Source organism: Styela clava, chromosome 10 (genome assembly GCF_964204865.1).
Source record: "Styela clava chromosome 10, kaStyClav1.hap1.2, whole genome shotgun sequence".
Taxonomy (NCBI): Eukaryota; Metazoa; Chordata; class Ascidiacea; order Stolidobranchia; family Styelidae; genus Styela; species Styela clava.
Window position 1 is genome coordinate 18434106 of NC_135259.1, and position 17382 is coordinate 18451487.

The 17382-nt window shown below is 36.6% G+C and overlaps 8 non-coding genes and 1 pseudogene across 8 annotated transcripts; 6 read left to right on the forward strand and 3 right to left on the reverse strand.

The window, feature by feature from the left end:
* Window positions 1-79: 79 nt before the first annotated feature.
* On the reverse strand, window positions 80-171 carry Trnan-guu (transfer RNA asparagine (anticodon GUU)). The gene is given in 2 exon segments: window positions 80-115; window positions 134-171. It is a non-coding gene; the product is annotated as a tRNA-Asn (tRNA).
* Window positions 172-3080: 2909 nt separating this feature from the next.
* Window positions 3081-3452, reverse strand: LOC144428040 (zinc finger MYM-type protein 6 pseudogene; annotated as a pseudogene).
* Window positions 3453-6218: 2766 nt separating this feature from the next.
* Trnae-cuc (transfer RNA glutamic acid (anticodon CUC)) lies at window positions 6219-6290 on the forward strand. Its single transcript has one exon. It is a non-coding gene; the product is annotated as a tRNA-Glu (tRNA).
* A 1005-nt stretch (window positions 6291-7295) lies between these two features.
* Window positions 7296-7387, reverse strand: Trnan-guu (transfer RNA asparagine (anticodon GUU)). Its single transcript is given in 2 exon segments — window positions 7296-7331; window positions 7350-7387. It is a non-coding gene; the product is annotated as a tRNA-Asn (tRNA).
* A 1467-nt stretch (window positions 7388-8854) lies between these two features.
* Trnae-cuc (transfer RNA glutamic acid (anticodon CUC)) lies at window positions 8855-8926 on the forward strand. The gene has a single exon. It is a non-coding gene; the product is annotated as a tRNA-Glu (tRNA).
* Window positions 8927-12626: 3700 nt separating this feature from the next.
* Trnae-uuc (transfer RNA glutamic acid (anticodon UUC)) lies at window positions 12627-12698 on the forward strand. Its single transcript has one exon. It is a non-coding gene; the product is annotated as a tRNA-Glu (tRNA).
* Window positions 12699-13281: 583 nt separating this feature from the next.
* Window positions 13282-13353, forward strand: Trnae-uuc (transfer RNA glutamic acid (anticodon UUC)). Its single transcript has one exon. It is a non-coding gene; the product is annotated as a tRNA-Glu (tRNA).
* A 197-nt stretch (window positions 13354-13550) lies between these two features.
* Window positions 13551-13622, forward strand: Trnae-uuc (transfer RNA glutamic acid (anticodon UUC)). Its single transcript has one exon. It is a non-coding gene; the product is annotated as a tRNA-Glu (tRNA).
* Window positions 13623-14524: 902 nt separating this feature from the next.
* Window positions 14525-14596, forward strand: Trnae-cuc (transfer RNA glutamic acid (anticodon CUC)). The gene has a single exon. It is a non-coding gene; the product is annotated as a tRNA-Glu (tRNA).
* The last annotated feature ends 2786 nt before the right edge of the window (window positions 14597-17382 follow it).

Below are 17382 nucleotides of genomic sequence, written 5' to 3' on the forward strand. Positions count from 1 at the left end.
CCCAAGGGAACACAACGAGAGAGAGAGAAAAAAATTACAATCTATTAATTTTGTAAAAATACAGTATAGAACAAGATAACGTCCCTGGGTGGGCTCGAACCACCAACCTTTCGGTAACCCTCACAATGTGAGATAACAGCCGAACGCGCTGACCAATTGCGCCACAGAGACGGACGGGAGTTAGGACATGTTAAGTTGCAATATAATACTATTGAGCTATCAATTCTATTTGTTAATCTGTAACATAGGTTTGTAGTGACACCCAGACGGCCCGGGTTCGATTTCCGGTCTGGGAACGTTTTTGTCGAGCAAATTTCTGTCAGTTTTTCTTGCGAAACGCTAGGAAGTGAATGATGGAAGCTTTACACAACAGTCTATATACATAAAGCGACTATTAAGAATGTGGTAGTGAAATGAATAAATTAGCTGCTTACAGAAGGCAGAAATACATAAAGAATTTTAAACTACATGGATATTAATTTAGTGGTGCTAAAATAAGTTAAAACTAACTCATTTTTAAAATATTTATCAGCCTAAGAATTCATATCCCATATGGTACTAAAATATGTTAACACTAATTCATTTTAAATATATTTATCAGCCTAAGAATTCATATCCCAGATGGTACTAAAATAAGTCAACACTAATTCATTTTTAAAATATTCATCAGCGTATGAATTCATATCCTAGATGGTCTAGGGGTTAGGATTCCTGGCTTTCACCCAGGCGGCCCGGGTTCGATTCCCGGTCTTGGAACCTTTTTATCCAGCAATAATCTGTTCAGTTTTTGTTGCAAAACTCTAGGAAATGAATAATGGAAGATTTACACTATAGTCTATATACATAGAGCGACTATTAAGAATATGGTAGCGAAATAAATGAATTAGTACTTACAGAAGGCAGAAATACATAAAGCGTTTTAAACTACTAGGATATTAATTCAGTGGTGCTAAAATAAGTTAACACCAATTCATTTTAAAAATATTTATGGTAGTAAAATAGGTTAATACTAATTCATTTTTGAAATATTTATCAGCGTATGAATTCATATCCCAGAAGGTCGAGGGGTTAGAATTCCTGGCTTTCACCCAGGCAGCGCGGATTCGATTCCCGGTCTGGGAACCTTTTTATCCAGCGAAGATCCTGTCAGTGTTCGTTTCGAAAAGCCAGAAAGTAAATGATGGAAGTTTCACCTTACAGTCTATATGCAAAAAGCGACTAAAGAATATGGTAGCAAAATAAATAAATTAGCTGCTTACAGAAGGCAGAAATACATAACGCGATTTAAACTACATGGATATTAATTCAGTGGTGCAAAAATAAGTAAAACACCAATTCATTTTTAAAATATTTATCAACGGTTAGGGGTTAGGATTCCTGGCTTACACCCAGTCGGCCCGGGTTCGATTCCCGGTCTGGGAACCTTTTTATTCAGCAGAGATCTGTCAGTGTTCGTTTCGAAACGCCAGGAAGTAAATGATGGAAGAAAGAATATGGTAGCAAAATGAATAAATTAGCTGCTTACAGAAGGCAGAAATACATAAAGCGTTTTTAAACTACATGGATATTAATTCAGTGGTACTGAAATAAGTTAACACTAATTCATTTTTAAAATACTTATCAGCCTAATAATTCATATCCCAGATGGTCTAGGGGTTAGGATTCCTGGCTCTCACCCAGGCGGCCCGGGTTTGATTCCCTGTATGGGAACATTTTAATCCAGAAAAGATCTGTCAATTTTTGTTGCGAAACTCTATTAAATGAATATGGGAGCTTTACACTATAGTCTATATACAGAAGGCAGAAATACATAAAGCGTTTTAAACTACATTGATATTAATTCAGTGGTGCTAAAATAAGTTAACACCTATTCATTTTTAAAATATTTATTAGCGTATGAATGCGTATCCCAGATGGTCTAGGGCAGCGGTTCCCAACCTTTGCAACCTGGCGGACCGGTAAAATTGAACAAAATGTACTCGCGGACCGGCAAAAAATTGAAATGATATAGTAACATATATTTTCGTAATAAATGCATTGACGGGCACTCACTATGTTTCTAGGTAAAAAGGCACACAGAAAACTTTTTAAATGAAAAAAACAAAAACAAATAAATAATAATGTACCGGCCAAAAATTGGAACGGATGGAACATAACAATAAAAAAACAATTACGTAATATATTTGCGTAATAAAATGCAGTGCTGGGCCCCATTACGCGTATAAAAAGGCACACAGAAAACTTTTTGGATAAAAAAAAATCTTTCAAATAATGTACCGGCCAAAAATTGAAACGGGTGGAACATAACAATAGCAAAACAATAACGTAATATATTAGCGTGATAAAATGCAGTGCTGGGCACCCATTATACGTAATAAAGGCACACAGAAAACTTTTTGAATGAAAAAAAAAATATTAAATACAATTAAACTTTAATGAGAACTTTGCTGCTGTTTCGTTTCTAATATAAGATGCAAACGAGGAATCAAAGAAGTTTCTGCTACACGTAGCTCTGCAGCGGCGTCCAGTCGATTTCTCTGCTTCGTTTTGATTAAAACTAAGGATGAAAAACTTTTTCGCATAAGTAGCTGGTTGAAAATACGGACAACAGTTTGATTGCTCGATCACTTAGCGATGGGTATTCGTTATAAAGAGATATCCAGAATTGTGACAATGATTCCTTTTTAAATCTGGACTTTAAAGTAGAATCACAACACAGTTCAAGCAAACTTTCTTTTTCATCAGGTTTGAGGTTACATGTATCCACATCTTCGTAAAATGGATTGTTGATCCAAAGATTTCCTTGTCGGGGATCCTCATTTTGCTGGAAATGATGATCAAAATTGTTCCGCAATTCGTTCAAGTTAACATCAACACTTGACATATAATCGTTCAAAGTTGGGAACATGACTATATTTTCTTCGAGTACATAACGATTCCACATAGCCAGCTTCTTCTTGAATGCATCAGTCTTATTTCTCAGCACAAAAATATTAGTGCAAGCGCCTTGTAGGGATGTATTGAGTTCATTCAAGCGACCAAATATATCTGCCAGATAAGCAAGCTTGCACAACCACGTTTCATCCGTTAACTGCTTCAGCGCCCAAAATCTCTTCAGCTGCAGATAAGATGCACGGCTTTACTAACTCTTCCCCAATTGTGTACGGTTTTCTTGTTTTAGCGATTTGAAGAGAAATTTGATATGATGCACGAAGAGGAGATTTTTCTGAGGTTGTTATATTTTTCAGTTGCTTCTTCTGGTTGTTCATGTCGATGAGAAGTCGTTCAAAAAATTCAACAGGCTTGCCTTTGAGATTGCTGTGCTTTGAGTGAAAATGTCGAGCAAGTTTTGAAGGTTTCATAGCATCATTGGAAAGAACTTGGGCACAAACTAAACATAAAGGCCGTGGTGATTGTTCACTACCAGGAGCTACAGTAAAAGCAAGTTCCATTTATTTTTCATCGTATTTCCTTACAAATTCGAACTTTTTCTTCTTGCTTTCTCTTGTGACAGTTAACGTATCTTGGCATGTTCTTTTCTTGGCTCGTTTAACATTTGCATTATTTGTACTCGCTTCGTCTCCTTTTTGAGATTTATCTGATCCGGAAGAAGACCTATTCTCCTTGTCAAAAAACATCAAAATACTTTGTTGGTTGGCTGATTTCATATTAATCTCTCTGTAGTTGATCGACGCCTCAAACAAAATGAATTTGGGTTACAATGACAAGGTCGTCGTTAACTTTGCACTAGGCTCAAGATCCTGCTGTGCAACACCTGGAAAAGATCTCTGCGGCCCATGCTACTGTTGCGCGTCTCGTGACCACCTGCAGGGTCGCAACAAGTTCATTACTTACTGGATGGATGTCAAGACGAAGCCGTGGTATATTATACTGTTTTTGACTGTTTTTGTATGGCGTCACGTATGAACAAAGAAATATTCATAAACTTTTATTTGGATGGTCATATTTAGCAGCAAAATTATACAGAACCGAGCCGGTTTTTACGTTTCTGAATCTTGAGAGGGTTAACGGAGCGCTCTCGCGGTAGATCGCAATCGGGAAAGCGAAAAGGTAATCAATCGGCGCCAAGATGTCGCCAGGCGGCACTTATCAAACAGCAATATGACGACGGAAGAGAAATTGCGTAATAAACTAACGCAACTTCAACTTTTTGGCTTCGGTTAAGCGATTGAAACGGCATATAGAACAAAACGAGGAAATCTCTCGCGGACCGGCAAAAAAGCTTCGCGGACCGGTGCCGGTCCGCGGACCGGCGGTTGGGAACCACTGGTCTAGGGGTAAGGATTCCCGGCTTTCACCCAGGTGGCCCGGGTTCGATTCCCGGTCTGGGAACCTTTTTCTCCAGCACAGAGCTGTCAGTTTTTGTTGCGAAACTCTAGATAATGAATGATGGAAGCTTTACATTATAGTCTATATACATAGAGCGACTATTAGGAATATGGTAGCAAATTAAATAAATTAGCTGCTTACAGAAGGCAGAAATACATAAAGCGTTTTTAAACTACATGAATATTAATTCTGAGGTACTGAAATAAGTTGACACGAATTCATTTTTAAAATATTTATCAACCTATGAATTCATATCCCAGATCGTCTAGGGGTTAGGATTCCTGGCTTTCACCCAGGCGGCCCGCGTTCGATTCCCGGTCTGGGAACTATTTTCTCCAGCAAAGATCTGTCAGTTTTTGTTGCGAAACTCTAGGAAATGAATGCTGGAATCTTTACATTATAGTCTATATATATAGAGCGACTATTAAAAATATGGTAGCAAAATAAATAAATTATCTGTTTACAGAATGCAGAAATACATATGAAAGCTTTACACTACAGGCTATATTCATAAAGCGACTTAAAAATAAGGTAGCAAAACTGGAACGTTTTGAGTGGGCCATTAGTGACATTTCATTTGATGATGAAACTTGCACGGATATTAATTCAGTGGTGCTAAAATAATTTAACAGTAATTCATTTTAAAATAGTTACTAGCTTATGAATTCATATCTCAGATGGTCTAGGGGTTAGGATTCCTGGCTTTTATCCATGCGGCCCGGATTCGATTCCCGGTCCGGAACCTTTTTATCCAGCAAAGATCCTGTAAGTGTTCGTTTCGAAAAGCCAGAATATAAATGATGGTAGCTTCACACTACAGTCTATATACATATAGCGACTTAAGAATATGGTAGCAGAATAAATAAATTAGCTGCTTACAGAAGGCAAAAATACATAAAGTGTTTAGGAATACATATCCCAGATGGTCTAGGGGTTAGGATTCGTGGCTTTCACCCAGGCGGCCCGGGTTCGATTCCCGGTCTGGGAACCTTTTTATCCAGCAATAATCTGTTCAGTTTTTGTTGCAAAACTCTATGAAATGAATAATGGAAGCTTTACACTACAGTCTATATACATAGAGCGACTATTAAGAATATGGTAGCGAAATAAATGAATTAGCTACTTACAGAAGGCAGAAATACATAAAGCGTTTTAAACTACTATGATATTAATTCAGTGGTGCTAAAATAAGTTAACACCAATTCATTTTAAAAATATTTATGGTAGTAAAATAGGTTAATACTAATTCATTTTCAAAATAATTATCAGCGTATGAATTCATATCCCAGAAGGTCGAGGGGTTAGAATTCCTGGCTTTCACCCAGGCGGCCCGGATTCGATTCCCGGTCTGGGAACCTTTTTATCCAGCAAAGATCCTGTCAGTGTTCGTTTCGAAAAGCCAGAAAGTAAATGATGGAAGTTTCACCTTACAGTCTATATGCATAAAGCGAATAAAGAATATGGTAGCAAAATAAATAAATTAGCTGCTACAGAAGGCAGAAATACATAAAGCGTTTTAATACATGGATATTAATTCAGTGGTGCAAAAATAAGTAAAACACCAATTCATTTTTAAAATATTTATCAACGGTTAGGGGTTAGGATTCCTGGCTTTCACCCAGGCGGCCCGGATTCGATTCCCGGTCTGGGAACCTTTTTCACCAGCAAAGATCTGTCAGTGTTCGTTTCGAAACGCCAGAAAATAAATGATGGAAGAAAGAATAAGGTAGCAAAATGAATAAATTAGCTGCTTACAGAAGGCAGAAATAAATAAAGCGTTTTTAAACTACATGGATATTAATTCAGTGGTACTGAAATAAGTTACCACTAATTCATTTTTAAAATACTTATCAGCCTAATAATGCATATCCCAGATGGCTTAGGGGTTAGGATTCCTGGCTCTCACCCAGGCGGCCCGGGTTCGATTCCCTGTCTGGGAACATTTTTATCCAGCAAAGATCTGTCAATTATTGTTGCGAAACTCTATTAAATGAATATGGAAGCTTTACACTATAGTCTATATACAGAAGGCAGAAATACATAAAGCGTTTTAAACTACATTGATATTAATTCAGTGGTGCTAAAATAAGTTAACACCTATTCATTTTTAAAATATTTATCAGCGTATGAATTCGTATCCCAGATGGTCTTGGGGTTAGGATTCCTGGCTTTTACCCAGGCGCCCCGTGTTCGATTCCCGGTCTGGGAACCTTTTTATCCAGCAAAGATCTGTCAGTGTTCGTTTCGAAACGCCAGAAAGTAAATGATGGAAGAAAGAATATGGAAGCAAAATAAATAAATTATCTGCTTACAGAATGCAGAAATACATATGGAAGCTTTACACTACAGGCTATATTCATAAAGCGACTTAAAAATAAGGTGGCAAAACTTGAACGTTTCGAGTGGGCCATTAGTGACATTTTATTTGATGATGAAACTTGCACGGATATTAATTCAGTGGTGCTAAAATATTTTAACAGTAATTCATTTTTAAAATAGGTATTTGCTTATGAATTCATATCTCAGATGGTCTAAGAGTTAGGATTCCTGGCTTTTACCCATGCGGCCCGGATTCGATTCCCGGTCCGGAACATTTTTATCCAGCAAAGATCCTGTAAGTGTTCGTTTCGTAAAGCCAGAATATAAATGATGGTAGCTTCACACTACAGTCTATATACATATAGCGACTTAAGAATATGGTAGCAGAATAAATAAATTAGCTGCTTACAGAAGGCAGAAATACATAAAGTGTTTTAAATACTGACGTTGTAAACTACTTAAATATTAATTCAGTAGTGCTAAAATAAGTTAACAATTGTTAACGAAGTGAAGTTAACGAGTTATTTCTCAAAAATAGTGGATTTCTCCCAAGGGAACACAACGAGAGAGAGAGAAAAAAGTTACAATCTATTAATTTTGTAAAAATACGGTATAAAACAAGATAACGTCCCTGGGTGGGCTCGAACCACCAACCTTTCGGTAACCCTCACAATGTGAGATAACAGCCGAACGCGCTGACCAATTGCGCCACAGAGACGGACGGGAGTTAGGACATGTTAAGTTGCAATATAATACAATTGAGCTATAAATTCTATTTGTTAATCTGTAACATAGGTTTGTAGTGACACCCAGACGTCCCGGGTTCGATTTCGGTCTGGGAACGTTTTTGTCGAGCAAATTTCTGTCAGTTTTTATTGCGAAACGCTAGGAAGTGAATGATGGAAGCTTTACACCACAGTCTATATACATAAAGCGACTATTAAGAATATGGTAGTGAAATAAATAATTTAGCTGCTTACAGAAGGCAGAAATACATAAAGAATTTTAAACTACATGGATATTAATTTAGTGGTGCTAAAATAAGTTAAAACTAAATCATTTTTAAAATATTTATCAGCCTAAGAATTCATATCCCATATGGTACTAAAATATCTTAACACTAATTCATTTTAAATATATTTATCAGCCTAAGAATTCATATCCCAGATGGTACTAAAATAAGTTAACACCAATTCATTTTTAAAATATTCATCAGCGTATTAATTCATATTCCAGATGGTCTAGGGGTTAGCATTCCTGGCTTTCACCCAGGCGGCCCGGGTTCGATTCCCGGTCTGGGAACCTTTTTATCCAGCAATAATCTGTTCAGTTTTTGTTGCAAAACTCTAGGAAATGAATAATGGAAGCTTTACACTATAGTCTATATACATAGAGCGACTATTAAGAATATGGTAGCGAAATAAATGAATTAGCTACTTACAGAAGGCAGAAATACATAAAGCGTTTTAAACTACTAGGATATTAATTCAGTGGTGCTAAAATAAGTTAACACCAATTCATTTTAAAAATATTTATGGTAGTAAAATAGGTTAATACTAAGTCATTTTTAAAATATTTATCAGCGTATGAAATCATATCCCAGAAGGTCGAGGGGTTAGAATTCCTGGCTTTCACCCAGGCGGCCCGGATTCGATTCCCGGTCTGGGAACCTTTTTAACCAGCAAAGATCCTGTCAGTGTTCGTTCCGAAAAGCCAGAAAGTAAATGATGGAAGTTTCACCTTTCAGTCTATATGCATAAAGCGACTAAAGAATATGGTAGCAAAATAAATAAATTAGCTGCTTACAGAAGGCAGAAATACATAAAGCGTTTTAAACTACATGGATATTAATTCAGTGGTGCAAAAATAAGTAAAACACCAATTCATTTTTAAAACGTTTATCAACGGTTAGGGGTTAGGATTCCTGGCTTACACCCAGTCGGCCCGGGTTCGATTCCCGGTCTGGGAACCTTTTTCTCCAGCAAAGATCTGTCAGTGTTTGTTTCGAAACGCCAGGAAGTAAATGATGGAATAAAGAATATGGTAGCAAAATGAATAAATTAGCTGCTTACAGAAGGCAGAAATACATAAAGCGTTTTTAAACTACATGGATATTAATTCAGTGGTACTGAAATAAGTTAACACTAATTTATTTTTAAAATACTTATCAGCCTAATATTTCATATCCCAGATGGTCTAGGGGTTAGAATTCCTGGCTCTCACCCAGGCGGCCCGGGTTCGATTCCCGGTCTGGCAACATTTTTATCCAGCAAAGATCTGTCAATTTTTGTTGCGAAACTCTATTAAATGAATATGGGAGCTTTACACTATAGTCTTATACAGAACAATTCAATTTAAAAATATTTATGGTAGTAAAATAGGTTAATACTAATTCATTTTTAAAATATTTGGCAGCGTATGAATTCATATCCCATAAGGTCGAGGGGTTAGAATTCCTGGCTTTCACCCAGGCGGCCCGGATTCGATTCCCGGTCTGGGAACCTTTTTATCCAGCAAAGATCCTGTCAGTGTTCGTTTCGAAAAGCCAGGAAGTACATGATGGAAGTTTCACCTTACATTCTATATGCATAATGCGACTAAAGAATATGGTAGCAAAATAAATAAATTAGCTGCTTATAGAAGGCAGAAATACATAAAGCGTTTTTAAACTACATGGATATTATTTCAGTGGTACTGAAATAGGTTAACACGAATTCATTTTTAAAATATTTATCAACCTATGAATTTATATCCCAGATCGTCTAGGGGTTAGGATTCCTGGCTTTTACCCATGTGGCCCGAATTCGATTCCCGGTCCGGAACCTTTTTATCCAGCAAAGATCCTGTAAGTGTTCGTTTCGAAAAGCCAGAATATAAATGATGGTAGCTTCACACTACAGTCTATATACATATAGCGACTTAAGAATATGGTAGAAGAATAAATAAATTAGCTGCCTACAGAAGGCAGAAATACATAAAGTGTTTTAAATACTGACGTTGGCAACTCCATAAATATTAATTCAGTAGTGCTAAAATAAGTTAACAATTGTTAACGAAGTGAAGTTAACGAACTATTTCTCAAAAATAGTGGATTTCTCCCAAGGGAACACAACGAGAGAGAGAGAAAAAAATTACAATCTTTTACTTTTGTAAAAATACAGTATAGAGCAAGTCAACGTCCCTGGGTGAGCTCAAACCACCAACCTTTCGGTAACCCTCACAATGTGAGATAACAGCCGAACGCGCTGACTAATTGCGCCACAGAGATGGACGGGAGTTAGGACATGTTAAGTTGCAATATAATACACTTGAGCTATCAATTCTGCTTGTTAATCTGTAACATAGGTTTGTAGTGACACCCAGACGGCCCGGGTTCGTTTCCCGGTCTTGGAACGTTTTTGTCGAGCAAATTTCTGTCAGTTTTTCTTGCGAAGCGCTAGGAAGTGAATGATGGATGCTTTACACCACAGTCTATATACATAAAGCGACTATTAAGAATATGGTAGCGAAATAAATGAATTAGCTACTTACAGAAGACAGAAATACATAAAGCATTTTAAACTACTAGGATATTAATTCAGTGGTGCTAAAATAAGTTAACACCAATTCATTTTAAAATATTCATGGTAGTAAAATAGGTTAATACTAATTCATTTTTAAAATAATTATCAGCGTATGAATTCATATCCCAGAAGGTCGAGGGGTCAGAATTCCTGGCTCTAACCCAGGCGGCCCGGATTCGATTCCCGGTCTGGGAACCTTTTTATCCAGCAAAGATCCTGTCAGTGTTCGTTTCGAAAGCCAGACAGTAAATGATGGAAGTTTCACCTTACAGTCTATATGCATAAAGCGACTAAAGAATATGGTAGCAAAATAAATAAATTAGCTGCTTACAGAAGGCAGAAATTCATAAAGCGTTTTAAACTACATGGATATTAATTGAGTGGTGCAAAAATAAGTAAAATACCAATTCATTTTTAAAATATTTATCAACGGTTAGGGGTTAGGATTCCTGGCTTTCACCCAGGCGGCCCGGGTTCGATTCCCGGTCTGGGAACCTTTTTCTCCAGCAAAGATCTGTCAGTGTTCGTTTCGAAACGCCAGAAAGTAAATGATGGAAGAAAGAATAAGGTAGCAAAATGAATAAATTAGCTGCTTACAGAAGGCAGAAACACATAAAGCGTTTTTAAACTACATGGATATTAATTCAGTGGTACCGAGATAAGTTAACACTAATTCATTTTTAAAATACTTATCAGCCTAATAATTCATATCCCACATGGTCTAGGGGTTAGGATTCCTGGCTCTCACCCAGGCGGCCCGGGTTCGATTCCAGGTCTGGGAACATTTTTATCCAGCAAAGATCTGTCAATTTTGGTTGCGAAACTCTATTAAATGAATATGGAAGCTTTACACTATAGTCTATATACAGAAGGCAGAAATACATAAAGCGTTTCAAACTACATTGATATTAATTCAGTGGTGCTAAAATAAGTTGACACCTATTCTTTTTTAAAATATTTATCAGCGTATGGATTCGTGCCCCAGATGGTCTAGGGGTTAGGATTCTAGGCTTTCACCCAGGCGGCCCGGGTTCGATTCCCGGTCTGGGAACCTTTTTATCCAGCAAAGATCTGTCAGTGTTCGTTTCGAAACGCCAGAAAGTAAATGATGGAAGAAAGAATATGCTAGTAAAATAAATAAATTATCTGCTTACAGAATGCATAAATACATATGAAAGCTTTACACTACAGGCTATATTCATAAAGCGACTTAAAAATAAGGTAGCAAAACTGGAACGTTTCGAGTGGGCCATTAGTGACATTTTATTTGATGATGAAACTTGCACGGATATTAATTCAGTGGTGCTAAAATATTTTAACAGTAATTCATTTTTAAAATAGGTATTAGCTTATGAATTCATATCTCAGATGGTCTAAGGGTTACGATTCCTGGCTTTTACCCATGCGGCCCGGATGCGATTCCCGGTCCGGAACCTTTTTATCCAGCAAAGATCCTGTAAGTGTTCGTTTCGGAAAGCCAGAATATAAATGATGGTAGCTTCACACTACAGTCTATATACTTAGAGCGACTTAAGAATATGAGTAGCAAAATAAATAAATTGGCTGCTTACAGAAGGCAGAAATACATAAAGTGTTTTAAATACTGACGTTGTAAACTACATAAATATTAATTCAGTAGTGCTAAAATAATTTAACAATTGTTAACGAAGTGAAGTTAACGAACTATTTCTCAAAAATAGTGGATTTCTACCAAGGGAACACAACGAGAGAGAGAGAAAAAAATTACAATCTTTTAATTTTGTAAAAATACAGTATAGAACATGATTACGTCCCTGGGTGGGCTCGAACCAGCAACCTTTCGGTAACCCTCACAACGTGAGATAACAGCCGAACGCACTGACTAATTGCGCCACAGAGACGGATGGAAGTTAGGACATTTTAAGTTGCAATATAATACAATTGAGCTATCAATTCTATTTGTTAATCTCTAACATAGGTTTGTAGTGACGCCCAGACGGCCCGGGTTCGATTCCAGGTCTGGGAACGTTTTTGTCGAGAAAATTTCTGTCAGTTTTTTTTGCGAAACGCTAGGAAGTAAATGATGGAAGCTTTACACCACAGGCTATATACATAAAGCGGCTATTAAGAATATGGTAGTGAAATAAAAAAAATTAGCTGCTTACAGAAGGCAGAAATACATAAAGAATTTTAAACTACATGGATATTAATTTAGTGGTGCTAAAATAAGTTAAAACCAATTCATTTTTAAAATATTTATCATCCTAAGAATTCATATCCCATATGTTACTAAAATATGTTAACACTAATTCATTTTAAATGTATTTATCAGCCTAAGAATTCATATCCCAGATGGTACTAAAACAAGTTAACACTAATTCATTTTTAAAATATTCATCAGCGTATGAATTCATATCCCAGATGGTCTAGGGGTTAGGATTCCTGGCTTTCACCCAGGCGGCCCGGGTTCGATTCCCGGTCTGGGAACCTTTTTATCCAGCAATAATCTGTTCAGTTTTTGTTGCAAAACTCTAGGAAATGAATAATGGAAGCTTTACACTATAGTCTATATACATAGAGCGACTATTAAGAATATGGTAGCGAAATAAATGAATTAGCTACTTACAGAAGGCAGAAATACATAAAGCGTTTTAAACTACTAGGATATTGATTCAGTGGTGCTAAAATAAGTTAACACCAATTCATTTTAAAAATATTTATGGTAGTAAAATAGGTTAATACTAATTCATTTTTAAAATATTTATCAGCGTATGAAATCATATCCCAGAAGGTCGAGGGGTTAGAATTCCTGCCTTTCACCCAGGCGGCCCGGATTCGATTCCCGGTCTGGGAACCTTTTTCTCCAGCAAAGATCAGTCAGTGTTCGTTTCGAAACGCCAGAAAGTAAATGATGGAGGAAAGAATTAGGTAGCAAAATGAATAAATTAGCTGCTTACAGAAGGCAGAAATACATAAAGCGTTTTTAAACTACATGGATATTAATTCAGTGGTACTGAGATAGGTTAACACTAATTCATTTTTAAAATACTTATCAGCCTAATAGTTCATATCCCAGATGGTCTAGGGGTTAGGATTCCTGGCTTTCACCCAGGCGGCCCGGGTTCGATTCCCGGTCTGGGAACATTTTTATCCAGCAAAGATTTGTCAATTTTGGTTGCGAAACTCTATTAAATGAATATGGAAGCTTTACACTATAGTCTATATACAGAAGGCAGAAATACATAAAGCGTTTTAAACTACATTGATATTAATTCAGTAGTGCTAAAATAAGTTAACACCTATTCTTTTTTAAAATATTTATCAGTGTATGAATTCGTCTCCCAGATGGTCTAGGGGTTAGGATTTCTGGCTTTCACCTAGGCGACCCGGGTTCGATTCCCGGTCTGGGAACCTTTTTATCCAGCAAAGATCCTGTCAGTGTTCGTTTCGAAAGCCAGACAGTAAATGATGGAAGTTTCACCTTACAGTCTATATGCATGAAGCGACTAAAGAATATGGTAGCGAAATAAATGAATTAGCTACTCACAGAAGGCAGAAATGCATAAAGCGTTTCAAACTACTAGGATATTAATTCAGTGGTGCTAAAATAAGTCAACACCAATTCATTTTAAAAATATTTATGGTAGTAAAATAGGTTAATACTAATTCATTTTTAAAATATTTATCTGCGTATGAATTCATATCCCAGAAGGTCGAGGGGTTAGGATTCCTGGCTTCCACCCAAGCGGCCCGGATTCGATTCCCGGTCTGAGAACCTTTTTATCCAGAAAAGATCCTGTCAGTGTTCGTTTCGAAAAGCCAGAAAGTAAATGATGGAAGTTTCACCTTACAGTCTATATGCATAAAGCGACTAAAGAATATGGAAGCAAAATAAATAAATTAGCTACTTACAGAAGGCAGAAATACATAACGCGTTTTAAACTACATGGATATTCATTCAGTGGTGCAAAAATAAGTAAAACACCAATTCATTTTTTAAATATTTATCACCGTATGAATTCATTTCCCAGATGGCCTAGTGGTTAGGTAATTAGGCTTTCACCCAGGCGGCCCGGGTCCGATTCCCGGTCTGGGAACCTTTTTCCCCAGCAAAGATCTGTCAGTGTTCGTTTCGAAACGCCAGAAAGTAAATGATGGAAGAAAGAATATGGTAGCAAAATAAATAAATTAGCTGCTTACAGATGGCAGAAATACATAAAGCGTTTTTAAACTACATGGATATTAATTCAGTGGTACTGAAATAAGTTAACACTAATCCATTTTTAAAATACTTATCAGCTTAATAATTCATATCCCAGATGGTCTAGGGGTTAGGATTCCTGGCTCTCACCCAGGCGGCCCGGGTTCGATTCCCGGTCTGGGAACATTTTTATCCAGCAAAGATCCGTCAGTTTTTGTTGCAAAACTCAATTAAATGAATATGGAAGCTTTACACTATAGTCTATATACAGAAGGCAGAAATACATAAAGCGTTTCAAACTACATTGATATTAATTCAGTGGTACTAAAATAAGTTAACACCAATTCATTTTTAAAATATTCATCAGCGTATTAATTTATATCCCAGATCGTCTAGGGGTTAGGATTCCTGGCTTTTACCCATGCGGCCGGATTCGATTCCCGGTCCGGAACATTTTTATCCAGCAAAGATCATGTAAGTGTTCGTTTCGAAAAGCCAGAATATAAATGATAGTAGCTTCACACTACAGTCTATATACATATAGGGACTTAAGAATATGGTAGCAGAATAAATAAATTAGCTGCTTACAGAAGGCAGAAATACATAAAGCGTGTTAAACTACATGGATATTAATTCAGTAGTGCTAAAATAAGTTAACAATTGTTAACGAAGTGAAGTTAACGAACTATTTCTCAAAAATAGTGGATTTCTCCCAAGGGAACACAACGAGAAAGAGAGAAAAAAACTACAATCTATTAATTTTGTAAAAATACAGTATAGATCAAGATAACGTCCCTGGGTGGGCTCGAAGCCTCAACCTTTCGGTAAACCTCACAATGTGAGATAACAGCCGAACGCGCTGACCAATTGCGCCACAGAGACGGACCGGAGTTAGGACATGTTAAGTTGCAATATAATACAATTGATCTATCAATTCTATTTGTTAATCTGTAACATAGGTTTGTAGTGACACCCAGACGGCCCGGGTTCGATTCCCGGTCTGGGAACGTTTTTGTCGAGCAAATTTCTGTCAGTTTTTCTTGCGAAACACTAGGAAGTGAATGATAGAAGCTTTACACCACAGTCTATATACATAAAGCGACTATTAGGAATATGGTAGTGAAATAAATAAATTAGCTGCTTACAGAAGGCAGAAATACATAAAAATTTTAAACCACATAGATATTAATTTAGTGGTGCTAAAATAAGTTAACACCAATTCATTTTTAAAATATTTATCAGCCTAAGAATTCATATCCCATATGGTACTTAAATATGTTATCATAATTCATTTTAAAAATATTTATCAGTCTAAGAATTCATATCCCAGATGGTACTAAAATGAGTTAACACTAATTCATTTTTAAAATATTCATCAACGTATGAATTGATATCCCAGATGGTCTATGGGTTAGGATTCCTGGCTTTCACCCAGGCGGCCCGGGTTCTATTCCCGGTCTGGGAACCTTTTTATCCAGCAAAAATATGTTCAGTTTTTGTTGCAAAACTCTAGAAAATGAATAATGGAAGCTTTACATTATAGTCTATATACATAGAGCGACTATTAAGAATATGGTAGCGAAATAAATGAATTAGCTACTTACAGAAGGCAGAAATACATAAAGCGTTTTAAACTACATGGATATTAATTCAGTGGTACTGAAATAAGTTAACACTAATTCATTTTAAAAATATTTATCAGCCTAAGAATTCATATCCCAGATGGTACTAAAATGAGTTAACACTAATTCATTTTTAAAATATTCATCAGCGTATGAATTGATATCCCAGATGGTCTATGGGTTAGGATTCCTGGCTTTCACCCAGGCGGCCCGGGTTCGATTCCCGGTCTGGGAACCTTTTTATCCAGCAATAATATGTTCAGTTTTTGTTGCAAAACTCTAGGAAATGAATAATGGAAGCTTTACATTATAGTCTATATACATAGAGCGACTATTAAGAATATGGTAGCGAAATAAATGAATTAGCTACTTACAGAAGGCAGAAATGCATAAAGCGTTTTAAACTACTAGGATATTAATTCAGTGGTGCTAAAATAATTTAACACCAATTCATTTTAAAAATATTTATCAGCGTATGAATTCATATCACAGAAGGTCGAGGGGTTAGGATTCCTGGCTTTCTCCCAAGCGGCCCGGATTCGATTCCCGGTCTGGGAACCTTTTTATCCAGCAAAGATTCTGTCAGTGTTCGTTTCGAAAAGCCAGAAAGTAAATGATGGAAGTTTCACCTTACAGTCTTTATGCATAAAGCGACTAAAGAATATGGTTGCAAAATAAATAAATTAGCTGCTTACAGAAGGCAGAAATACATAAAGCGTGTTAAACTACGTGGATATTAATTCAGTGGTGCAAAAATAAGTAAAACACCAATTCATTTTTAAAATATTTATCACCGTATGAATTCATATCCCAGATGGTCTAGGGCATAGGTTCTCAAAGTGCTCCGTACGGAGCCCCAGGGCTCCGCGAGAGAAACCCAGGGGCTCCGCGAGCTATTCGGTTACTTTTTAAAATACCGACTTGGCTAATTTAAAACTGTTCCTAGAAGCAATAACAGCTTTAATAAAATTTGACAACAATATAGCCTAGAAATATGGCAAAGTGGCGGAATTAAAAAATGACATTATTTATAAGCAGGAGCGCAGCCAGGATTCTTAAGAGGGAGGAGGTTAAAAATTGGAATCGGAAATTTACGCGTAACATTCTTGGCGATTCAAAAAAAAACGGATAACGAGATTTCTGTTGCGTAAAATATTCCATTCATGTCCGATGCGAGCATTTAAAGTATCTTGTCGTAATAATTTAATTGTGCTCATCGTTACTCACGTTCGATTCGAGATTACTATTAGGATTACTATAATGAAAAAATTCTATTCTAAAATAACATAAACTGTGTGATAAACTGCCAACTATTGGCAGATTCCCGGTCTGGGAACCTTTTTATCCA